General features: G+C 34.6%; 1 protein-coding gene across 3 annotated transcripts in view; it reads left to right on the top strand.

Annotated features, from left to right (window-relative positions):
* The first annotated feature begins 6,484 nt into the window (after window positions 1-6,484).
* The window catches only part of LOC142628115 (putative disease resistance protein At4g27220), a 62,689-nt gene continuing 42,120 nt past the window's right edge, over window positions 6,485-27,053 (top strand). For all 3 annotated transcript variants that reach the window (XM_075802112.1, XM_075802111.1, XM_075802110.1), the window contains exons 1-3: window positions 6,485-6,724; window positions 17,840-17,926; window positions 22,631-22,706. The gene's annotated coding sequence lies outside the window, so the exon portion shown is untranslated. The remainder of the gene's footprint in view (window positions 6,725-17,839; window positions 17,927-22,630; window positions 22,707-27,053) is intronic.

Below are 27,053 nucleotides of genomic sequence, written 5' to 3'. Positions count from 1 at the left end.
GACTTAAGGAAATCTCTGACTAAAAAGCATTGATGAGTACAAACGGGTTGAGGAAGATAAACAACAAGGTAAAGGAAAAACGAAGGTTATCCCTCAGGAGAGGAGGGATTTCAGGTCGAACAGATACAATAATAACAGGCCTCGAAGAGATTTTGCTGGGCCATCCAGTCCTACTATTCCTCAGGTGGTTAATACTGTATTCCGAGAACTTGTGCATCAAGTGTTGGAGAAAATCCAGAATGAACCATACTTCAGGTGGCCCAACAAGATGGTCGGGGACCCCATGAGGCGTAATCAGAATCTCCTTTGCAACTATCATCAAGAGAGGAGTCATACCACTGAGGATTGTAGGACACTGTGGAACCATTTGGAGCAGTTAGTTAAGGAAGGAAGGTTGAAACAGTTTTTGTATTGACCTAATAGGCAAGGGGGTCATTCAAGTTCGATAAATCAAGGTAACAATACTTCAAAGCCTCCTTTGGGTACGATCAATGTTATTTTTGCTGCTCCGGGTAGGACTGGCTCTTGTCCTTCCAGGGTGATGTCTGTGGCACGAACCCTTGCCGAGGAGTCTAGCTCTGTACCAAAGAGGATTAAGGGGAATGTCCCACCTATTTTAGGTTTTTCAGAAGAAGATAAGATCGAAGCTATCCAACCCCATGATGATGCTTTGGTGGTTACGCTGAGGATAGGGGTTACAACGTAAAGAGAGTGATGGTTGACCAGAGTAGTGGGGCAGATATTATGTACCCTGACTTATTCAAGGGGCTGAACTTAAGACTTGAGGATCTTACGGCTTATGACTCGCCGCTAATAAGTTTTGAGGGGAAGGCTGTCATCCCAAAGGGGCTAATTAGGTTGCTCGTGCAATCAGGTCCAAAAGTGGTAGAAGTGGATTTCATTATGGTAGATGCCTATTCTCCCTACACGGCTATTGTGGCAGGACCTTGGTTGCATGCTCTAGGTGCCGTGTCCTCGACTTTACATGTCAATGTCAAGTTTCCATCTAGGGATCAGATCAAGGAGTTGATTGGAAGTCAAGTTGTGGCTAGACAGTGCATATCAACTGAAGTCTTGCATCTGCCTGGATTGGAGTCCTCGGCCTCAGCTGAGGGGGACTCATAGCAATCAATGTCTCTGGTCATGCCCAAGGAAGCAGAGGTAGAAGAAGCTGCCTGTGAAGAATTAGAGAAGGTTCTTATAGATGGTGACCTTGAAAAATTCTTTCAGGTGGGAATTCAATTGCCACCTCAAGAGAAGATGGAGCTAGTTACATTTTTGAGAAAGAATGTGGATGTATTTGCATGGAATGCTTTTGAGGCCCCTAGGGTTGATCCGAGTTTCATTTGTCATCATTTGAATGTCAATCCGGCTATAGTACTGAGGAGGCAACCACCTCGGCGTTCCTCTAAAGAGCATTCTGAGGCTTTCAAGGAAGAGGTGCTCAAGCTCAAGAAGGCTGGGGCTATCAAAGAAGTGTTCTATCCTGAATGGTTGGCTCATACAGTAATGGTGAAGAAGAAGAATGGGAAGTCGAGAGTATGCGTAGACTTCACAAACTTGAACAAGGCTTGTCCTAAAGATTCTTTCCCAATGCCTCGCATAGATCAGTTGGTAGATGCTACCGTTGGGCATCCTTGGATGAGTTTCTTGGATACCTTTAGCTTTGGATGATCAGGAGAAGGCGGCCTTTGTCACTCCTATTGGGAATTATCACTATAAGGTGATGCCTTTCGGCTTGAAGAACGCAAGAGCTACCTATCAAAGGATGATGACTAGAATGTTTGAGCCACAGCTGGGAAAGACTTATGAAGTGTATGTGGATGACATGGTGGTAAAAAGTAAAACAGTTTCCATGCATGTGGGAGACCTACATGATACTTTTCAGACGCTAAGGAGGTACAAGTTGCCCCTTAATGCTTCCAAGTGTTCTTTTGGTGTGGGATTTGGTAGATTTCTAGGTTATATGGTAACTCGTCAGGGAATTGAAGTTAATCATGTACAGGTCAAAGCAATTAACAGCTTACAGCCACCTCAGAATCCTAAAGAGGTTCAAAGGTTGACAGGGATGACTACTGCCCTCAACCGGTTTATTTCTCGGTTCGCAGATAGGTGCAAGCCTTTCTTCCAACTGCTGAATAAGTGGAAAGGATTTGAATGGACCGAGGAGTGTGCTTTAGCTTTTCAACAGCTTAAGGACTATCTTTCGCGATCACCCATTATGTCTCGGCCAGAAGTTGATGAAGTTTTGTTTGCGTATATTGTTGTGGCTAGTCATGCCTCCAGTTTAGTTCTAATACGGGTTGATAATAGTGTACAGAGGCCAATTTATTACATGAGCAAATCTCTACATGAAGCCGAGGTGCATTATTTACCGTTGGAAAAAGCGATCCTAGCAGTGGTGCATGCTACGCGTAAACTTCCCCATTACTTCCAATCTCATACAGTAGTTGTTTTGACTCAACTTCCTCTTAAGTCTGTACTTCGGAGTGCTGATTACACGGGAAGGATTGCTAAATGGGGCACCATCTTGGGGGCTTTTGATATCGAGTATATGCCTCGCACCTCAATGAAGGGTCAATTCCTTGTTGATTTGGTCGCGGAATTTGCTGAACCCTCATTAGAAGAAAATGTCAAGAAGTTGGACATGGATGAAAAATCAGTTGGCTTGATCTCGTGTTTGGCCCTTTGACACTTTTTGTTATTTTTGTTATTTTTGTTTTTTTTGTTGGGCCAACTATTCTTCTTCAAACTCGCCCGCTCTTTTCTTTTTCTTGAGGTTGGGTATGGGAATGAGAGAGCCAGGTGGAGGAGGTAGGGGTGGTAGATTGGCAGGAGGTTGAGATCCCGAAGCGTTTTTCACTGTGGCTTGCTTGCCCCTTTTTGCAAGAAGATCCTTCAAACTTGTCCCTGGTTGTAGAGACATTTCTTCTTCTTCTTCCTTGGAGTTGTTATCTACACATGCAACTATGAAGCCTTTGATACCAAAGCTCTCGACAGGTTCGTTTTCTTCGTCCGAGATGTTGACAACGTGGCCCTCTGAAGGTTTTTCTGCTTCCTCAAGTTGAAACTGGTCTATTTCCTCCTCAAGGGACAGGCGAGGAGATGTGGGCTCTTCTCGAATGGCTTTTGCCTCAAGTTGCACAGAAAGAGGGACTGCTTTTATTAGGCGTAGATATAGGATGACAGAAGGGTCGTCCGATAAGTCGTGTGGAGCAAGGAACGCCGATTTCAAGACGTCTATCCTTTTACATCGCCAGTCACCCGCGATGATCGCGTTGCCAATATCTTGGAAGGTAGCTGATAGCGGTTCATATCCCAAGATGAGATGGGCTACCATTACCTGTAGGTCTTCACTCATGAAAACCTCAGATCTTAGAACTCTATTGAGGTTTGCGATGCTGGATAGGCTTAGACGGGGCGATACGTGCTGTTTATCTGAAAAAATGTCCGAGGAACTGAATATGGTTAGATCAACAATAAAAGTCAAATAAAGAGGAAAATAAAATACAATATAGATCTAAATGATAAAGTTAGGAGAACTAAACCTCAGGCCAGGGGACCTAAATCCTATGGAATCACACCTGGTTTTCCCTCTTCGACTAGACAATGAGGACCATTGTACCACTTCCCAGAAGCGATTAAGTAGTCGTCCTTCATGCCTTTGTTAGATTTGGGAAGACTTAATATGAGCCTAACAATATTAGACCTAGACTTGAGGTAATACCCTACGTTTTTAAGTTTGTGACACTCATACATATGGGCAACGTCGTGCCATGTAAGTCTCAAACCCATTTGCTCATTGAGAGCGTCGACACAACCTAAGATTCTAAACATGTTAGGTGTACATTGGTCTGAGCATAATCTATGATTACGCAGGTATTCACTGGTTACGTTCTTCATAGGGAGTGTCATTCCACCCTCTAAAATGCGATTATGGGAATGACAACTTCCCTTCTTTCCTATCGTCAGCTATGGCTTCTGGGGAGCAATACCTCAAACCCACTTCTTGAGGGATGTGATATTTGGCTCGAAAACCCTCCATACTAGCGTCGGTATCTACTAGACATTTGAATCTACCCATTTGGTTGGAGTAAAAAAGGAAGATTTGGAAAGGGAAGGGGTACAATTAATGGCAGAAGACTATATCCGAAAAGACAAAGAACTTAATAGTGTGAAAACTTACGAGAGAAGGTGTAGACAACTCTTCAAGAACTTCTTAGGAGTAGAAAAAGTGAGGAACTCTTTAGAACTGGTCAATTTCCGTAGTAAATGGGAAAATTACAACTTCCCAGGCATTTTATATGAAAGGCCGAATCGAATGGTAGTTATCCCGCTCGAAATTCAAAAGAAGAATCCACGCTGTTAGATTTACATCTCACCGTTGGACGTGGGTGACAATGCGCCGCTTAAAGCAATTAATAGGGGAGTTGTAGACTTCGAGGCGTCATAAGCAGTTTTTAAAGAAGGAAATGACGTTTTCATGTGTGGCAGTTTAAGAAGCATGAGAAGGTTAGCGCATGGGGTCAAAATTTCAATTTTCTCCTTAGATGGAAAAGAAAGCTGAAATTTTGAGGGACTATTGTGAGGGCAAAAGGTTCAGGACTTGTTCTTGGGCCTTGGGTCTGATCCAAGGGTATTAATTCATTCGAGGAGAGTTTCTGTTACATAAACAGTTCATTGCATGTGAATTGAGGATCTAGCCCATTGCTTTTGTTATCCAATATCCATAGAACCTAGGTTTCAAGCTCACTCTCTACAAATTTCATTGTGTTGGGCTTTTTGAGCTTGTTCCCTTCATACTGTTAGGTTCGGGTGCAAAACTGTGTCCTTACAGATACCATGTTTCAGTAAAGGAAAAGAAGAAAGTGAATACCATGCCAATCAGGGGTGTGATTTCCATATTAATACCAATGTGCTATAGAAAAATTAGTTTAAGAAAACCGCCAAGCCCACCCTTAATCAAGCACCTCATGGAACCACATAGTGATTATGAAGGGTTGAAGAAGAGAAATAGTTTTTAAACCAACAAAGGTCCTCAAATAAAATTGGGTTTCATATATGGTCAAGTAAGTCAAAAATTTATTGTTTTTGGGGTTTTAATATGTCAGATAGAAAAGAATTTGTAATTTGTAAATATGCTAATGCCAAACACACCATGTTCAAGTTTGATTTATTTTATAGTCGAATGAGATCCAACTTGTTTACAAACTACTTGATTTCCCCCCCCCCCTCATATATAGTAATCGATATGACAAAAACTTTTTATCTTTTCACAAATCTATACTAAAAAGTAATAGGTAAATTATTATTGAAATTATAATATTTGAGTTACTTAGATAAATTGATTTTTTTTTAAATTTATTAAAATTAGATTTACTAGCATTGTATCATTAAAAATTACTACTTACACTATCAATAAATTATAAATACTAATTTGATATCTTAGGAACTTATTTACAAATTTACACAATTACATATTAGATTTATATTAATATATTTTAATATATGTATATATTATATATAATATTATATAAAATTAATATTAATCTATATTTTGGTTTCAAAAAAAAAAATTACTCTATATTTTTGTTTATAAATCTATAATTTATATAGAGAATTGAAAGTGTTTTTAAACATTTCATTAGAATTTTGCTACATTATATTTTATTTAAATAGTGAAATTTATAATTTCATATACATACATAATTATTATAAATTACTAATGTTATGATTTATAAATCTATATACAAACACATTCATAATAAATATCAATTACTAATTTTCATAATTATCAAATTTCGTATTTAATCAAGAAATACAAAAAAAAAAAAAATTTATTATATTATATTAAACTTTCTTATGAATTAACTATGAACTTTTTTTTTTGGAAAAGGAATTAACTATGAACTTGATTCTTCTAAAAAAAAAAAAGATTTACGAACTTGACTCATCTCACAACTGAGTATAATGCTCTGTTTATTTTAACAATGATATTTTCTAAAAAATGAGTCATTTTCTAAGAAGCATTTTTTATAAAACTATCTCATTTTCTAATGTTTGGTAGCAACTTTAAATGAGTTGAAAAACAAACTCCTAACTTTCCATATTTAGTTTGTTGTGAGATATAGTTTTTTTTAAAAAAAAATTTATTAGAAAACAATCTCTAAAAAATAAGCCATACTTTTTATGTTGACTAAAGATAATTTTCTTTTTGACTTATCTTTTTTTATACTACCAAATATTAAAAAATAAAAAAAATTATCTTTACACAAAATTTTTTATTAAAACAGATAGATCGTAAATTTAGGCGTAAACACTAAACATGCGTATCACAAAAATTACAGCCTAGCCCCAAGGCCCTCTCAACTCACAAAAGAAGTTGCCAAGAATTTTCTATTTTCACTGATTACCGACACTGGTGTGAATTGAATGTGGTCATATCTTTGGTTTTTGTGCCAAAAGTCGTACTATCTTGATTGGTTGCACTTGCTTTTCAGTTTTACTTTTGAGTGATTATTGATGAATTATTTTCTCCGCCTTGAATTTTCTGTATTGACTAGTCTTTTTATCTTCCTCATCCATGGTTCATTATTCACGCTCTACGTTCTGCCTACTTCCCTACCCTTCACGTTTCATTGCCAAACTTTGATCTGGGTCTTCGTGTTCAAGGCTTGTAGCTGCTCATTCACTTTGCACTTTTAAATTAGAGGAGTTAAGAGCGGTACGTGTTTCTACTGTCCATCTTTGCTTTGCTTTACAAATTTAGTGTTGTGACGTGTGACCACTTTTACTTGTACACAATAATTTCCCAATTATTACTATCCAAATTCCTTAATTCCCGTGCATTTTCCTATGATATATTCCTACTGCACATTTGTTCTTGTGTTAATTATCTTCTTGGTTTTAACTATCTGCCTATTTTTGTATTTTTTTTCTAAATAAAAAATAAAAATTTTGTGTCTTTTCTCCCAGCCTCCAAAAACATTTTTAGTATATTACCATATTTGTTTAATTGTAAAATTTGGTTAAACCTAAAAATGTTTTCTTTTAATAATATTGTTAAACATTTTACCTTAAACAACCTGGGAAAATACAAAAAAACACAGTGATCCCTTTTTGTGACTGGGTTGTCGGTCCGGTGGCCGAAGTCGACCATTTAGTTGTCGAAGCCGTCAGCCACCAGTTTGACAACCAGAGCCAATGGCTCGCCGGAGTTGGTTGTTCTGTTGCCAAAATTGTCAGTCCAATGATCAAACTGCCAGCAGCCAGATGGGTAGCTCTGGTGGCTGAGCCGTTGTTTCTGTTGATTTGTGTTTGAAAATTTCTGCATGTCATACCAATTGCCTAAAAATGGTTTACTGAAAATGTTTTCAAATGTAAAATATTTTCATTATAAACATTACAGCAAAACAAACAGAGCATCATGCACGAACTATTTTTTGTCATTTTGTGATCTTGGATTTCAAATTCATTTCGGTGACATCGTGGCTAAACTCTTTAAGTCAGAGAAGTAATATAGAGGTTTGTTGATCTTGTTTGTTTTTGCTTTGGATCTTGGATTTAATCTAGATGCCGGAGGTTTATTCTTTATCTTCTTTGTTCTTTTATTTGTTGATCTTATTTGTTCTTCTAGTCTACTTAGCATGCGTTTTGGATTAACTTTTTTATTTTTTTTTTAGTCTCATAGTTTATTGGTTTAATATAAATTTTTTAAGAGTCTCAGTTTTTCTAAATACAATTGTATTTTTGTCAATTTTAAGCGAATAGTGAAAGAATAATCCAAGCGCAGTATAAATTTAACTTGGTGTGGGATTATGATGTTCCAAAGGGTAATGCATTGTTGATACGGTTAAGAGGTTGCAAAAACAATAAAAAGTATTTAGGGTTTCTATGGAACAGATATACGAAATTTATCTTCCCCTCAAAAAAAAAAAAAAAAAAAAAAAAAAAAAAAAAAAAAAAAAGATATACGAAATTTGTCTAGATATATGAAATTTAAATATAACAAAGTTTATTATTACGTAGTGGCAGAGTCATCAAATTTATTTGGGAGGGTCTTCATTTAATGTTATAGATATATGTGGTGGCATTTTCTTAGCAACCTTGGGCTGGTTGGGCTCAAGCCCGCAATTTATTTTCATTTTGGGTTGGGTTTAGCTCACGATGGGATATCTCCCTAAAGCGATTTTGTGCTATAATAGACCACATCTTAGTTCTATTTTACTATTGGGCTACTTCAAATTAAGCCTTCATTGTGGTGGCGTTTTACTAACAACCTTGGGTTGGTTGAGCTCAAGCACCCAATTTATTTGTATTCTGAATTGGGTTTAGCCCACAATAGGAGATCTCTAACAACCTTGGGTTGGTTGAGCTCAAGCACCCAATTTCTTTGTATTCTGAATTGGGTTTAGCCCACAATAAGAGACCTCTGAACGGATTAGTGCTATGGTAGACCAAACCCTAGTTCTATTTTACTATTGGGCTACTTCGAATTAAGCCTAGCCAAGAAGGCTTTCAAATAGCCGAGCTTCCCTTCTGAAGTCCGAGCAAGACCTCTGTTCCCAAAGCTGTGTTCTCACCTTTCTCTTATGTATCACTCTCCTTATTTTTTTGTTCCAACCCCAGATTTCTGCCTCTCCCTTCTAATTTATACCCTTGTTTTAATGGGTTTGTCATGATGAGAGAATATTCGATCTGATAGTGGGTCCATCCACCCATGAAGTTTAGGTGGTTTCTTAGGTCTTGCCCACTGTTCCGTTGTGTCTTATCACGTATCAGAGTGGGGCCCCACTTCCTGCTGTTGAGGTGACACTTTAGTAACTTGTGCTTGATGTTGAATTCTGTGTTCGACAGCGGATTCTCCCAAGGCATTGCTTTATATACTCAGTTTATATGGACGCTTGTTGGAAAGTTTTTCCAAGGTTGGATCCTTCGCCTATGATGCTTCACTATCCACTCGGCTAGCATAGGCCTATCTTGGGCTAAGACAATCTCGAATGGGCCTAAATTGTTCAGTGGATGGGTCCACTATATACGGCTCACCCACAATATATAATAACACTAGTATTATTCCCATGCGAAGGTACAACTTAATGAAAATTTCATTGAGATTAAAAAATTATACTAAAAATTAGGAAAAATATATTAATTAATATTACAAACAGATACACACTTAACGTGAATCGATAGGAAAAAAACTGCTAATATTCAAAATATAAATTTAAAAAAATTAGGAAAAAGGGAACAATATGAATAAATCCTACTAAAAAATATTTTATTTAGATGCATAATTATAGTTGAAAAACACAGTTTTTTTTATAAAATTACATAATATATACTTTATTTGAGAAACAATAACTAAGTTTGTTTAGAAGAAATAATTGCGCTTATAATTATTAACTTAGCCAAGCCTTAATGTGGTGTATTTAAATGATCCAAAAAATAATAATAAAGCATGCTTGCATTGGATAAGTACTTGTCCATCATTGCTGCAGTAGCAATGGAAGCCTCATCTTTGAGATAAAGAATTAGTGTAATGCTTATAAAAGCAACCTAAAACAGTTAAAGGTTCAATAAAAATTAAAGAATAAGTGATCAAGTGTAAATAATTATCTCACTAAAATAAGGGGCAAGAATTTTGCTTAGAATCAACTTTATAATGATATATGATAACTCCAATTTTTTTTGAGAAAGTGATAATTCCGAATTGTTAAATATTAGCTTTGATACTATATTAAATATGCTAAAAAAGATGTGAAGAGAAAGCATAAAATAGAATAATACAAAAATACAAGGGTTTCATGGTTCAGTCTAAAGATTTATGTCCACGAAGGAAACCCTCAAGGACTATATCTTCTTTATTATAAAAGTGAAATGCAGATCTTGTGTTACAATGAACCCAACAAGGGTATATATAGTAGAATAAACCATAGACTAACCATACACGTTCAGTCTGAAGATTTATGTCTATGGAGGAAACCCTGAAGGACTATATCTTCTTTATTATAAAAGTAAAATACAAATATTGTGTTACAATGAACTGAATAAGAGTATATATAGTAGAGTAAACCCTAGACTAACCATACACTAACTATAGTTAATAAACTTTTAGTACAAGTAAGATATTTGACTTGCACACAAAGTAAGATTAGGCTTGAGCCTATACCATTGAACTAATATATCTCTAACACAAATTATATTTTAAATTAATAAGTCTTAAAAAAACACATACTAAGCAATTGATAACAACATAATGTATACAGCTAAAATCATACTTATGATTTTGGAAAACAGCATTATGATTATTGATTAAACACAAAAAGTGACATAATTAACAAAAGCCCCTTGGATTTGAATCTTTGATTTTGGTGGAAAATTAAAAAAAAAAAAAAAGGATAAAATATGAGAAATCAAAAACTAAAAAAAGATATAACATAACATACATGATGACTTATCTAAAACAAGATTAAACTTTGAACTTGTTTTTAATTTAAAACAATAAACCTAAAAAATTTTAGAGATCTAATTCTTAAGGTCCCAACACAATTCAGAGGGCATAAATCTTAACCAAAAAAATTCATCTACACTAATAATAGAAATAAGTGAATAATAGCAACATAATGCATGAACGGTTGCTAAAAAAAAGATTTGATCGCTTCTATTTAGACCAGATTATTAAACATCAACACTATCTTTATAAGCCATGCCTCAAAGCCAAAGCCCCCTTTTCAGTTTGGCTCAGGCATATTGTTGAACATTTGAGGTGATGGATTGGCCTCTGTTCTCTTCTCATGCCATGAAGAACTATCAAAGCTTATTGGTTTCCATTATTTATTTCAAGGATTCCATCATTAAAAAAATATATATATATATATATATATCTTGTAAAAGGGGGGAAAATTACAGAACAAAGAGAGTAAAAAAAAAAAAAAAATAGAAGAAAGCTAAAGATAGACCTAGTGAGGCCAACTATGACAACCAAATATGCAGCCACACCCTCTACCACAGTTGGGCTTTTGTTAGGATTCGCTTGGCAGTAGTACTAAGGCAGCCATTCAAGTGGGGCTGTTCTCCCGCGGGGTGTTGGGGGCTGAAACTATTGCCGAAGAATATATATATATATATATATAGTGGACTGGAGAGTGGAGATAAAGGAGAAGAAGGTGGTGATTGAATGTGATGGTGGGAGATGGGGCTCCACAATGGCTAGGTGGTGGTTGTCAATCATCCTTGCTAGAGAGAGATAGTTTGCATTGGCAAGTTTGAGAGAGAGAAGAGGGGGGAGTTGAATTATCGAAGAACAAGTTAGGTAAAATAAAGTAATACTAGGGACACAAAAAATCCCATAACTTTTTTTACAACTTACCATGTGGCAAATTGTGAGTGGTGAAGGTCTGGACCCACCATTTGATTTGATTTCCACCATTCCTAGCTCACCACATGGTGAGTTGTGGTTAAAGTTGTGAAATTTTGTGTCTCTAGCATTTTCCAGGTGAAAAATTAAAAGAAAAAAAAATTTATTAAAAAAAAGCATAAGTTGAAATTTGTAAGCTCTCCAAAGCTGCTGTGGCACAATATGAAAAAGTAAAATAATGGTGAAACACCTTCAGTTTTATATATATTGTGGTGGTGAAACCCACAATGATATTTGGATCATTGGGCCTGGACCGCTAATTAATTTGTATACTAATTAGGCTATAGCTCACAATGGGAAGTCCAAAGAGAAGTTTGGTTAGTGGGGGTGGATAAAATAGTTGTGAGACGGTTGGTAGCTAGAAATATGGCCTCTCTCTCTCTCTCTCTCTCTCTCTTGAAAGATGTTTCAACCCCCATTATTGACTGCTCTTCTCATTTTTATAACCTCCAGTTAGTGGACCTATAATGATGAGAGAATATTATGCTGGCATATGGGTCCCTCCACTCATGGTGTCTGAGTGGCCTTCTAGGTCTAGGCTACTATTCCAACATGTCCAATCTTGTGTTAAGGAGTGGGACCTATCGCTTTGCTATTGAGGCTATGTTTGGCTCAATGTAAAATGATTTCAAAGTGTAAAATATTTTCATGTGTTTGGTCGCATCACAAAAATGCTTTGGAAGATATTTTAAGGTGTCTGGTTTGTTCCTAAAAATCCTCTAGAAAACACATCCTCTCTTATTTTCTCATCTTCCAAACAAATATTATAACAAGAAATCAAAATATATAAACCAAATCAACAAAAAATATATCGAAAAAAAAAATTCAATCTTTCTAAAAAATAAGCACTAATCATGAGAGAGGGAGTGAGATAGATTGAGACAGAGAGAGGTAAAGGATCACATATCAGTGGGTGGGTTTGAAGGAAGTGAGATTGGCGGGTGGGTCTGAAGGAGGTGACAGATACGAGATTGGTTTGTAGATCGAAGAGTAAGAGAGAACAAAAAGAGCTTCCTTGAGTCCAAAAAATGACGGCGACTACTTCAAGCTTGAGGCAATAGCGATGGCGAGGGTTGGGGAGCCGTGCTAGAGTTCAAGTGAGTGGTCTCTCTCTCTCTCTCTCTCTCTCTCTCTCTCTCTCTCTCTCTCTCAGTTTGGGTAGGATGAAAAGGGGGGTGTAAGTGGTTTAAAGGTAAAATAGAAGTGTAAACTATTTTACATTTTAAGGGTTGATATTTTATGGTCAGCGGAGATTGTTTTCCGTTTAACTGAATTTTTTGGCCAATCCAAACATTCCCTATGGTGTAAAATATTTTCCATATTCCTTTTACAGTTGAAACAAACACAACCTAAAATAATTTTCTAGTAACTTGAGTCTAACGCAGAATCTCATGCCCCAAGGCATTATGTTCGTTCCTCAAGGGATAGATGGGGCTTGGTCGGATGCCATTATAAAAACGTGATGGCTTATGCGTAGACCAGTTCAGGCCTCTTGTTTATGGGCTGGGCTTGGGATTGGTTGTCCTCAGCCCTAGTTCAATGTGGGCTAAACTTTTCCAACCAGTTCCTTAAAAAAAGATAAGGAAAAAATTTGGCCACAACTCCATTTTATATCATTTTTATTGAATGTAAATTTTGAAAAATCCATTGTTGGATTGCATTTTCTTCTTATTACAAAATTTCTAAAAGATTGAATATCAATAGCTATAGTATCAATCAAATTTTTAGATTTAAGTTTTTGTGGTCTTAAATTATGCATAAAAAATAATAACAGTAACACCTATATTCCAGTAATATAGTACACTGCTAGTAATATATGATCTTACTTCAGCTTGGCGACCAACATGAGTAGTATCGTACATTAGCTACAAGGAAGCATCAATATTAATCTAGGCAGCCCAATCCCATGTAAACTTTATAGACATTGATAGTAACATAGGGATACAAATTGAAAGAATAATAGCTAATCACAATTCCAAACCCCAACCCCAACTGGGTTAACTATGAACCTGCTCAAAGACCGATTTTTTAAGCATCAAGAACCGGCTCAAACCGCGGGTGAACCGTCTAGTTTTTAAAGAACTGGATAGGATTCAAACACGGGTCAAGTCAAGGTCAATATTTGAAAAAATATGTTTAGTTGCAAATGGTAGGAATGTAACCTGGGAGCACAATAAACAAATACATACATGCTAACCACTAGGGCAACTAAAGCTTCTTATGCACTAAAATGAAAGTATATTATTTTTAACTTAACTTTCAAAAACTTAGATATATTAAAAAAGAATCCAATAGTCTGATTATAAAATATATATTTTGATCTATAATTAAAATCATAAATATTTTATTGTGACTAATATACTTAATATTATTCTATGTGAAACATCAAAATTATTACATTTTTTAAGCACTATTTTTTACTCTAACAAAAGTAATATTTTTATATTTGAAGGATTAAGTGTAATTATACTTTCATTTTTTTGTGTTGTATTTTTTTTATATATAAGTTGTGAAAATGTACTTGAAAATTATTTAATTTCTCTATATCTTGTTTTTTTTTAATCAAAATTACTCATTTTTACAAATATGATATTTTATTTTGTATTTATTAAATTAATTATGACATCATCAGGTCTGACCTCGATCGAACTCCGGTCTGACCTTAAAAACCATAAACCTCTCTCTTTTATGGTTTTATGAACGATCCAAGTCTAAAAATCATGGTCCCCATTAGAACCGTCTCTTCCCTAAACAAAAACACCTAAATCTCACCCCATAACAAACCTGCAAAGCCAAATTCATCATCATACAAATCTTGCAACATCAAGTGTTCTCATCCCATAATAGTATAAAACCATTTTAGGTAAGATTTGGTTATAAAAATAAGACAAATTATGGTGCCAAATCCAACGCCATAAAAAGATAGACCCTTTTATTTTCAGTAAAAAAAAAAATACAAATAAGATGTGAAAAATACAAAAAATAAATAGAAAAGAGATAAGAGAACCTTCTTTTGACATCAGGTTTTGGAATCGGCAAGAAAGCTTCAGGGTTTGGGGGTTGGGAGCAACAAGAATGAGAGATGATTTTGGAGTTTTCTAACCAGGCAAAGGTTAATCTTTTCAGAATTGGATATGTCCAACAGCGTAGCTTCGACGACAATGCTAGGCAGTGGCTATGGAGGTTTGGAGGAGAGAGAGCGGTGCAAGAGAGAGCTAAGATAGAAAATTTTTATTTTCAAAAAAGGGAGAATGTGTGTTGTTGTTTAAATGGCAAGGCTTTGAAATTTTTAGGGGCATTTTTGTCTTTTTATTTTAATTGACTTGAGTTTCTAATTTTTAATTTTTTTTAATACACATGTCAATGTTTTATTGGCCTTAAAAACACCACATGGATGCTGAGTTGGAGTTTCAAAAACAGAGCATATACTTTGTTGTCAAAGATGACCAAAAAAAGGAAAACGTGCAACATGTGACACTAAGGCCCACATTAGGACAGGTCCTACTTCACTTTTTGTACCCTTGAAGTCTCAAGCTTTAATCAAGATTTTTTTTTTTTCAAAATAACACCAATTTTTAAACAATTTCGTTAGTTAGCACGTTTTCAAAAGTATTTAGAAAACTAACATCTCGAGTGTAATAGATTCAATTTTGGAGTACTAAATCGAGTCCACTAAACTCGATTTCCGTGGGAGCAGCTATACAAATCGAGTTTGTAGAACTCGATTTCTTAGCACAACTCTCTCCTTCCTCAATGATGCAACAATACTCCATCAACAAACCCAACGAAATCCAAAGAAGCCAGAGAGAGACATCATGATTTTTCAATCACCTAACTCTCTCCATCTCTTACTCACCTCCAACGAGGCAGCAACAATCCGTCAACAAACCCAATGAAATCCAGAGAGAAACATCAAGAATTAAGAAACCCACCCAAAGATTCAGAGAGAAACATCAACAAACCCCGTTGCCGCCACCTGGAGCCTTCGCCACTTGGGTTTGATCACCACCGCCTCTTGGAGCCTTCGTCGTCGCCACCTGGGTTTGATCTCTCTGGTTTGTTTTTTCTATCTTCGTAGTTTGGGCTTGCTCTTCGTGAGAAGTTTGGGTTTCTGTTTTTCTGTCTTCGTTGAAGAATGCCGAAATCGATTTCTTAGATTGAAAATGAAATCGAGCCTTACAAACTCAATTTGTATTGCTGCTTCCATAGAATCGAGTTCAGTGGACTTGATTTAGCACTCCAAAATCGAGTCTATTGTAATCGAGATGTTAATTTCCTAAATAATTTTGAAAACGTGATAATTAACGAAATTATTTGAAAATTTGTGTCATTTTGAAAAAAAAAAAAAAAATTCCCTTTAATCACCGTATCCAATAGCAAGTGAGAGAGATCTCTTTAAAAAGAATGGATGGGTTGTTTCCACTTTCTACCTTCTGGTCCTTCTCCAACATGTATTTCCAGTGTTGACTTGTCTTTCATCTTCCTCATCCATGATTCATTTTTCACGCTTTACATTCTGCCTACTTCCATACCCTTCACGTTTAATTGCCAAATTTTGATCTGGATATTCGTATTCAAGTCTAGTAGCTGTTTTTTCGCTTTGCACTCTTAAATCAGGGGAGTAAAGATAGGTACATGCTTTTGCTTCTATTGTCCATCTTTGCTTTGCTTTACAAATTTATTGTTGTGACCAGATTTACTTGTAAATTATTACTATCCAAATTCCTTAATTCCCATGCATTTCATTTTAATTTTACCCTTGCTGCATATTTGTTATCGTGTTAATTTTCTTCTTGGTTAACTACATGCCTATTTTAGTGTTAGTTTTTTTTTTTTAATTAAAAAAAAATCTGTGCCTATTCTCCCTGACTGCATATTTGTTTCCAATTTGGGACTAAAATTTTGTTTTTAAAACAAGATTATTAAAATTGTGTTAGCACGACTTCATTATAAACATATTGTACATTGGATTCATGTTTTGAAAACATGATTTCAGTGCAAAACTTGTAATTTCCATTCTTCAAAGAGGTTATTCTTTTTTCATTATGAAACTATGGAACCACCTGGTGATTGGGAAAGGATTAGGCAGATAAAAGGTTTTAAACCTTCCGAGGTCTAGGCAAAGTCACCTGAATATCAAATAAAGAGGGTTTTCATATGTCATCATGTAAGTAAAAAATCTATTGTAATTAGAGTTGTAAATGATCTGAGTATTAAAAATTTACGATTGTCCTTATAGTTTTAATTCAAATGAGAGTTAAGCTCTGATATTAAAAAAAAAAAAAAAGAGTTAAGCTCGATTTCATCAAGAAACTAAATCATGTTCAATTTTGGTTAATTTTAGTGTCGAATAAACTCCAACTTGTTCACAAGCTATTTGACTCATATGTTTTTCTCATATATAGTAATCGCTATGACTAAAACTTTTTATTCTGTCGCAAATCTATACTATCAATTAATAAATTAATTATTATTGGAATTATATTATTTGAATTACTTAGATAAAATGATTTTCATTTCTAAAATTATTAAAACTAGATTTACTAGTATTGTATCATTAAAAATGACTATTTATATTATCAATAAATTATAAATACTACTCTAATATCTTCACGATTTATTTACAAACTTACAAAAATTTATATTAAATTTATACTAATATATATTTTATATTTGTATATATATACATATATTAAATTTAAATATATGTTTTGTTTACAAATTTATAATTTATATAAAGACATTTAATTTTTGATTGACCTTATAACATTATGCAATATAAAATTTTGAATTTTCACAATTTTAAATGTGATATATATATATATATATATATATTCAATTTTAATTTTTTTTTGAGGGGGAATTTAAATTTTATTTTATATTTAAACATTTCATTAGAATTTTGGTATATTATATTTTCTTTAAATAGTGAAATATATAATTTCATATATATACACAATTATTATAAATGCTTAAATATATTCATATATAATTCCATAAACAAACACATTCATAATAAGTGTTATATTAAACTTTCTTTTGCAATGCACAAAGCACGAACTATGAACTTGCTCATCTCACAGTTGAGTGTAAATTTACGCATAAACATGTTTACCACATAAATTACAGCCTACCATGAACTTAGAAGAATTTGCCAAGGGTTTTCTTTTTTCATTGATTAACAAAACCGGTATGAATGTGATGGCTCGTATGTTCTTGGGGGTGGGGGGTGTCCTATTATTACCTTTTTCTTTTTCTGAACTTTCATTGGGGTGGGATCCGGTTGGTCACATCATTTCTCTTTTGTCTGTGCCTTTTCTTTTTATTTTGATTGATTGCTTGTGCTTTTATTGTTTCTTTTGAGTAATATAATTTATTGATGGGTTGTTTCCACTTTCCACCTTCTCCACCATGAAGTTTCAGTGTTGACTGGCTACCGTTCACAATTCATTGCCAAACTTTGATCTGGGTCTTCATATTGAAGTCTAGTAACTGTTAATTTGTCTACAAGTACGTGCTTCTACCGTCCATCTTTGCTTCGCTTTATAAATTTATTGTTGTGACTAGATTTACTAATACATTATTACCATATATCCAAATTCCTTAATTCTCATGCATATCCCTATGATTTTATTCCTGCTGCACATATGTTCTTGTGTTAATTATTGTTGTGCCCGTTTTAGTTTTTTTTTTAGTATTTTTTATCTCTAAAAAAAAAAATCTGTTCCTATTCATTTTCCCGCTGCCTCCAAAAATAAGAAAGAACACGATCCCCTCCCAAAAAAAGAGAGTGATTTAAAATAAAAAAATAAATGAAGCTGGATTTGACTTGGTGAGATATATCATACTGTAGAACTTTATAGTTTTTCTTGGATGATGCTTTAGTATATGGTTAATTGGTTGCAAAAGGAGCTTAGACGGTTAGGCCTTTATCGCACAAATTCTACTAATAAATCAAATTTATCTGGATTTTCTGATTTTCAATATAATAATTTTAATATATCCTTAAAATATATTTTTGTCCCTTTGATTTTTTTTTTTGGTTGAACTTTCCTACTGCACAAAAACAAAGTTTTGGACTTAGGTTTGTTGGATATCGCTTATTATTGAAAATTGAAAACTAAAAATACTGTTGTAAAATAATTTTAAATGTGTGAATAGTACCGTAAAACCCAATTTTAAAGAAAAATTTGTTGAAATCCGTATTTGCAGATCTCGTGAACAGTGCACGAGATCCATACAAAAAACGCAGTGCCAGCACAAACGCAAAGGCATTTTGTATCCAAACTAACACTTAGTCCACAGTCCACACTATCTAATTCATAAGAATTTTTTTTATTGGCATAATTTAAAATAATAAAAAAAAATTCAATAGTTACAACAAGTAAAAAGGAGATTTGAACCATAAATGTTTATATTAAAAATATTAGGTAGTACCAACCAGTTAAGCCACAAGACTTTTGATATATTTATATATAGACACACACACACTAGCTTCATCACATGCACTTTACTCGTGTGATTAGTTTTTTTTTTTTGCTTTAGTGTCATAATTTTCCGGAAAATAAAAGTAAAAATAGAAAATAAAAATCATCAAATAAATGAGAACCTTTTTCATTTTCTTTTTCCTGCGAGTATTGAAGATTAACATGCATCATTCGTAGAGTTTTCTGGTCTTTTGCTGCTTTTTTTTTCTCTGTCAATTTTTTACTAAGGGATATTTTGTAGAAGTGTTCAGTTTTTTACAATCTTTTTAAATGTTGTGAGTTAAGATTGTGTTAATCATTTAAACATGAGTTAGTAGAGGCGTGCATGAAGGAAACTATTAGAAATTTTTCAATCTGAAGTTTATCACTTTGTTTTAAATTTAATTCTTTTTTTTAATTAAAATTTAAAAATAAAACAAAAATGAGCTTGATTTTTTTTTTTGGATACAACCGTGCTTGATATCAGGAGAGTTTGCTCTCCTTTTTTTCTTTCTTTCTTTTTTTTTTTTTTTTCTCTCTCTCTCTCTAAAGGGTTATACATAATTCCTTTGATATCAGGAGAGTTTGCTCTCCTTTTTTTCTTTCTTTCTTTTTTTTTTTTCTCTCTCTCTCTCTCTCTAAAGGGTTATACATAATTCCTTAAAAAAGAGAGTATTTTTTTATAGGATAATTGAGAGTATTTGAATTCAAATAGGAAACAAACTTTTCAAATAGAAATAAGATGAATGTAGTTATAGGTCTAGTTTAAATAATGCCAAATTACGCTTTTAACCTTTTTGTTGTCTTTTATAGCAAATAAAATTAAACTAATGTGGTGTTTGGTATAGAGAAATCCACATTACTCCTAGCATCCAGATTACTAAGAATATAGTGTCTTACAATCTGAATGCCTAGAAATGTAACTATTCCTATGTTTGGTTTAGTTGGAAAGATAATAAAATTCTTAGGAATGTGAGATTATAATGTTTGGTTTATTCCTAGAAATCTTAATTAAATTATTTATTTTTCTCATTCTTTCCTTAGATTTGTAAACCCAATATTAGTCTCTCTTTTTTTATTTAAATCTTCCTCTAAATAAATAATGAAAAACAAAATATAAATTATAAATTATGACATATTCATTAAAATTATAGTCTAACATTTCAAACTTTTTTTTCTTCACACGTGAAACCTAAATAGAACTTTATTGATGAATATATCAACAGAGTTATCTATCCTGTTTATGTTGTTTTGGTGGGAAAAGATAATGTTTTTTAGGCGGGAAGAGATAAAGACAAAAAAAAAATATTGATGATTTTTTTTATATTTTATCTCAATTGCTTAAATGATAAATAAAAATGGTTAAAATTGTCAATTTATAATGAAAACAATTTTCTTTAAGCTTAGGAATCTGGATACCGACTTGTTTTAGAGGGAATCTACATTCCTACTGAAAGGGGGTAAAAGGGGAATCCAGATGCCAAGGAAATCTGGATTCCCTCGGTATCTAATTCTCTAGTGTGATTTACAACTAAATATGAGAATCTTTAAACATTCCTGGAATTTCTAAAATATTACCCTGTACCATTCGCCACATAAGGGTATGTGATTTTAGATTTTGTGTAATGATATTTTGGTAGGCAAAATGATGAAACCCAAACAGAGAATTATATTATTAATAGTATAGATAGATAGATAAATAAAGAGGTTTAAAACATGTGTTGTGTATCCAAAAGTTATGCTCTTTTGGATCTACACCAATGTCAAATTCTTTAAGACCTTTTTCCCTCTCCCCGTGTGTTTGTTAAAATAATTAGTATTGTTTAGGTAAGAAGAGATAAAGACAAAGGAAAAGATATTAATGATTTGTTTTATATTTTATCCCAATTGCTTAAATGATAAAGAAAAAATAGTTAAAATTGTCAATTTATAAAAAATACAATTTCCTTTAAGTTTAGGAATCTAGATACCCACTTGTTTTAAAGGGAATCCACATTCCTACTGAAAGGGAGTTAAAGGGGGAATCCAGATTCCCCTGATATCTAATTCTTAAGTGTGATTTACAACCAAACATAAGAATATTTAAATATTCCTGGGAATCCTAAAACATTACCCTGTACCAAACGCCACATAAGGGTATGTGATTTTAGAATTTGTGTAATGATATTTTGGTACACAAAATGATGAAACCCAAACAGAGAATTCTATTATTAATAGTATAGATAGATAGATAAAGAGGTTTAAAGCGTGTGCTATGTGTCCAAGAGTTATATTCTTTTGGATATACACCAATGTCAGTTTCTTTAAGACCTTTTCCCCTCTCCCCGTGTGTGTGTGTTAAAAAACTTAGTATTCTAAAAAAAAAGAAAAAAAAGATAGATAGATAGATAGATAAAAGTGTGTATTTATGTATTTATTTTGGTGGTTGAATCATATGGTCTAGAGTTAATACAGGGACGGACCCAGTAGGGGCCAAAAGGGGCTTGGGCCCATTGGACCTTTTTTTTTTCCCCCCTTACATATGCTATTTTTCATTTTTGTAGTTGGCCCCCTCTTCTAAAACCATAGGTCCCCCTCCTCCCCAATCAGCCTAGCACAACTAGCAACTATCTAACTCAAAAACTTAACAAAAACAATAAAAACATTCATAATGGTGATTGTATTGTAGCAAAAAAAAAAAAAAACTACTTGACCACCAAAGAACTAAACAACCATGTATTATTTGAGAAGATAAAGTTAAATTTTTTGCAACTATAGTGAATTGGTATTTATTCCAATTTACTGTAGCAAATTGTTAAAAATAAAATAAAATATTTTATTAAGATTATCTCTCTAACTTCAATTGAAAAACTCAAATTATCTCTCATCCTTATGATTTTAATGAGTTGTTTATATTATCTATACTATCTATAAGAGGATTCCCCTCTTTGGACTGGATTTTTATGTGATTCAAAAATATTCTTAAACCTTATGTTTAATAGAGAAAAAACTTGAGGATAACTCAGTAAAATTATGAGTGTATTGTAAAGTGGGGTAATAAAAATAGATATAGTAGCTTTTTGAGATGCTAAAAGCTAATTTTTTAGCACCACTACTGTAAATACTCTAACTTCAACAAAAAAAAAAAAAAAAGCTAGCCTAGTATTAAAAAAAAACTTTTTTGTTTTTGTTTTTATTAGTAGATGATTGCATCTTAATGTATCATGAAACAATGATTTTGTGTATTTATAATTTGTTAATATTATATGAATGCTTATTTGAAGTTTTTTTTTTTTGCTTATACTTCGGTCTCCTTTAACTTAAAATTCTAGGTCCGTCCTGAGTCAAAGTTTATAACAACTTGAGTAGTAAAGTCTTGTTGCCTGCATGAACAAACTTTTCAAACTCTGGGCAGCCCCATAGTTTATCAAGGAGCATCCTGGTGAATGGCGATGCCAATTTTCGTTAATAGGTTTTTGGCTTTTCAGGTTTAACATAAAAACGCAATTTTCCCAAGTGAGAAAATGCGCGATTGCCCTGCAAAAACTCATTTTAATTTGTTCAGCGAAATCACGTTTTGGTTAGTGATTTTGGTTTTCGATTCTTATTGCATTTGCAGCTACTGCCTTTCTAAACTGATTTTAATTTGTTTTCCTTCTCAAAACAAGAAAAACAAAGGTAAATAAAATAGGGGAAAAAGGAATTAAGGTGTATCTATTTTTAACGTTTACTCTCTTTGATAAGAATATTGACCGTCGTTGATCAACAGCTCTGCAGTCCGAGTGGAGGCAGTGGAAAACAGCATGCATTAGTGCTCAATCTACAATTTGTTAGCTTAAAGAGAGGTACATTCTATATTTAATTTTTTTGTTGTTTGATTTTATTATCGTGCTGTATTTCAGCTGTCATTGTAGTCCGGCCCCACGTGGTTTTACTTGGCATATACTGTCCCCTAAAAGAAATCGTAGAAATGGGAAGTAATTTCTATATTAACTCAACCACTAAATTTTTTCTAGTTAATCTGTAAGAGATTTAGGATTTAGACTCGGTCTATACCAAAAATCAATTGGTATATTTTTTTTATTAGAACAAATTGGTGTTTTGACCTGCCTAAGAGTGAGGCAAGCCAGGAACGGCTTGAAACTTACAATTGGAAGACCAAGTCATAGACTACTAGACGTCCCACAGAGCGACTCTCAACGAGGATGGCTTACATGTAAACCATTGAAGATGGTCCTCGAGGCTCTAAGAGCTCGAACTAAATAACAATCCCCAAGCTCCTATTCTTCAGCAATCGAAGTATTTCGCTATTGGACGATAGCCTTCAGTTAACAAAGCCCCTAATTCCGATAGTAGCTCTGCCTCACAGGGACAGCAAAAAGAAGGAAGGGAAAAAAGCCTGACTTAACTAATTGTGTACGAAGATTAGGCCTAGTTCCAATATTGACCTCACGAAAATATCACATAACAGGCAAAGCGTGACTTTTTTTTTTATAAAGTCGGTATAACTTCTAACCAAAAGATTGATTCTTTAGAAATCATGTACCCTACAAAGAGTGCACACACACACACACACACACACACACACGTGCGTGCCCAAAATCGTCTCTGCTGCAATAATGGGCTTACAATTTATTTGTATGTGGGGGTTATATTAGCAAAACATTATTGGATTCAGAAACTTGATACCTTCCATTAGAGAAGATGGCACTGGCATTGGTACATGCAATGAGAAAATTGCCCTAATATTTCCAAGCCCACATGAATTGGGTCTTGACTGAATACCCCCTGCAATCGCTCTTGAGGATATCGAATTTTACCGGGAGAATAGCACAATGGGGAACAAGACTCGGGACGTTTGATATTTGGTATAAATTGAGGAACTCTATTAAGGGCCAGATATTAGTAGACTTTGTGGCAGAATTCACGCCAGCACTAGGGGTCACCGTAGTTGTATGCCAAGTCTCGGCACAACCGTGGCGAGTGTTAGTAGACGAGGCATCAAACGTAAGGGGATCAGGAGTCGGGGTCATGATGATATCCCTTAAGGGGTTAAGGCTGGAAAAATTCACTAAGGTTGGGTTTTCAGGCTTCCAACAATGAAGCTGAGTACGAAGCACTTGTTGCTGGGCTTAGAGCATCCCCGAAGTTAGGTGCCGAAGAGGTAGAAATATTCTCGGATTCAAGACTAGTGGTAAACCAAGTAGAGGGAAGTTTTGAGGCGAAGGACCCACGTATGTCATAATACTTGAAGCTGTTCGGGACTCTATAAGCGTGTTTTTGAAAAGGGAGTGTGCCTAGAGTCCTAAGGAGTCAAAATAGCCACATAGATTCTCTAGCCACTTTGGCCTCATCGTTGGATGAATGTTGATGTAACCGCTATGGCCACATGTGCAAAAAGTGCAAGCTGTCATGTCCATTGCATTTATTGGCTAATGGTTGATCTTCCCAAGGTGTAACAGTAGTTTTGAAAAATTATACCAACCTTTGAAACGAAAGGACCCCGATCCCATCTCCACTTTGTGAGAATGGGATCATGGGGGGTTGTTGTAGGGATCTGGGATCGATGACCGGTATTAGCCTAATGTTGTTAGGATAGGCCCAACTCATTAGCAATAGTATAAGGACATAGGATCGGCACTCGAAGGTGGCCTACTGTTATTGGGCTGGGCTCAGCCCAGTATCGTAGAGCAAGTTGGGGATGACCAAAGGGGGTAACAATCAATACTTGGATCGGTCCCTAAGTGTCGTTAGTGCCTTGGGAAAATTCATTGCCGAGTGATATTCGGCATCAGGTGCAAGTTTCAAGAGAATTCTCATAATGGACCAATTTACTAGGGATTCTGGGCAGAAGCAGGGGCTACATGAGAAATGACGAAGAAGTAATCATTTGGATCCCCATTAAGGAGAGACTATAAAAGAGGAGAAATAGAAGAGAGTAGAGTTTTTTGGGTGAACACTGAGGTGTTAGAAATAGGAGCGAAGGTGAGGAAAGATTCTAGGGAGTGGAAGGGATTAAGCATGAGAGGTGCAAGAGTTATACAATTGGGCTGTCAAGGTAGCGTTTGAAGCTTACCCAAGTAGGAGTTCAAGGATTCCCACTAACAACTGAAATTGGGAGCCTAATCCCTGCATAGGAAGTACCACTAAGCTTGGGTACCACAATAATTAATTCATTTACACTATAATCCAAATTAGTTTAAAATAAATAAATAAATATATATATATATATATATATATATATATGCTTTTATATATATACAAAATTCTCTTTAAAGTTGCGCATAATTAATAACTTCAAATATTGCTTTGTGTGTTCCAAAACGTACGCCTAGCTTTCTTTTCCTCTACTTCCCTGTTTTCTCAAAAGTTAGAAGTCTTTATAAGACATGGGAAACCTTTACAATGTGTTTAAATGTTTAGAGGGAGAGAAGAGTGGAAGGTCAGGTAGGGAAGGAAAGAAGAGGGGATGGGAATCGTTACCCCTTCCTCTTATTTGGATATTTGAAGATTAAGTGAAGTAAATGAGAGGAGAATGCTTACATAAATTCACAATTATGACCTGTTGTACGTAGAAGTAAGGTTTTAGGGACATGTTTGTGTAACCTCCAAACCATAACCTTTAGTACATTTAGAATGCCATTGTTGAAGTATAAAAATGGTATTGTTAAATATTCGTATTAATACACCATGTTGAATATACTAGTATAGATGCGGATGCGGAAGCGAAAGCATAAAATATAGAATACAATAACACGCGAAGATTACGTAGTTCAGCCTAATGGTCTACGTCTACGGAGGAAACCCTAAAGGGCTACATCAATAATATATTAGAGTGTAGTACAAATCCTGTATTACAATGAACTATAACATGTGTATATATAATAGACTAAACCCTAGACTAATAGACTTCTAGTACAAGTAGGAGACTTGGCTTGCACACAAGGTAGAATTAAGTTTGGACTTATACTAATGGGCTAATATATCTTTGACACCCCCTCTCAAATTCAAGATGGAAGTTTGATGAAATCTTGAGATTTGATAAGGTTGAGAAGATCCCTTGAATGAAGTTTGACTCTATGACGGTGGTTTGAGGAAGGCAATGGTCTTGCAGTGTTGATGCGACTTCTATCGGTGGCATAACTAAACCGAAGAGATTTTACGGCAGCAGTGGGAAGCCAAAGTTGATGAATGCAACGAAGAAACACCAAGGAAGACAAAGATTGCTCTTAATACACCGTAAAGATAAAAAATCATGGCCATAAGAAAGTGGCTCTGACATCATGTTAAATATTAGCATTAATACACCATGTTGAATATACTAGTATAAATGCAGATGCAGATGCGGAAGCGGAAGCGGAAGCGAAAGCATAAAGTATAAAACACAATAACACATGAGGTTACGTGGTTCAGCTTAATAGCCTACATCCACGGAGGAAACCTTAAAGGGCTACATCAATAATATATTAGAGTGTAATACAAATCTTGTATTACAATGAACTATAACATGTGTATATATAGTAAACTAAACCCTAAACTAATAGACTTCTTGTACAAGTAGGAGACTTGGCTTGTACACAAAGTAGAATTAGGCTTGGACTTATACTAATGAGCTAATATATCTTTGACAACTATTTTAAAGTATTAAAGCAATAAATTTGTTAAAGAGAATGCAAACAAATGTACGTGAAAAACCCCAAAAAATGAGGAGGAAAAACGACGACGGAGCAAGGACTAAAAATCCTTACTCTTGAGAAGATTTCTTTGATGAATACTATGAAAAATACAAGGTATTACTTTTCTATCTAGAACCCAGCGACTATTCTTTCTTAGCCCTTTTTCCCTTTTTTTCCTTGTTTACCTAGTATGGTCAGCTTCCCTTTCTTTTATAGTATAGGAAGGGCAGTTGGATTACATCAATGTGGCGCCATCTCATTGGAGCCCGAATATGCGAAGGCTGGTGTAGCCATGCATTCGTACCGCTGCTGCTGCCTAGAGAGAGAGAGAGAGAGAGAGAGAGAGAGAGAGAGAGAGAGAGAGAGAGAGAGAAAGAGAAGGACAGCGTTGGACAAGGTCGTGCCCCATCCTCACTCTGCTCCAATGAGAAGGCTCCAAGGGTGTAGTGATCTGACCTTGCAGGCAGCTGACCAATAGGAGTGCCGAGTTGGTGTCCTTTTGCTGGCTAGACTAGC

Source organism: Castanea sativa, chromosome 3, assembly GCF_040712315.1.
Source record: "Castanea sativa cultivar Marrone di Chiusa Pesio chromosome 3, ASM4071231v1".
Taxonomy (NCBI): domain Eukaryota; kingdom Viridiplantae; phylum Streptophyta; class Magnoliopsida; order Fagales; family Fagaceae; genus Castanea; species Castanea sativa.
This window is presented reverse-complemented; position numbering and strand designations above follow the sequence as displayed.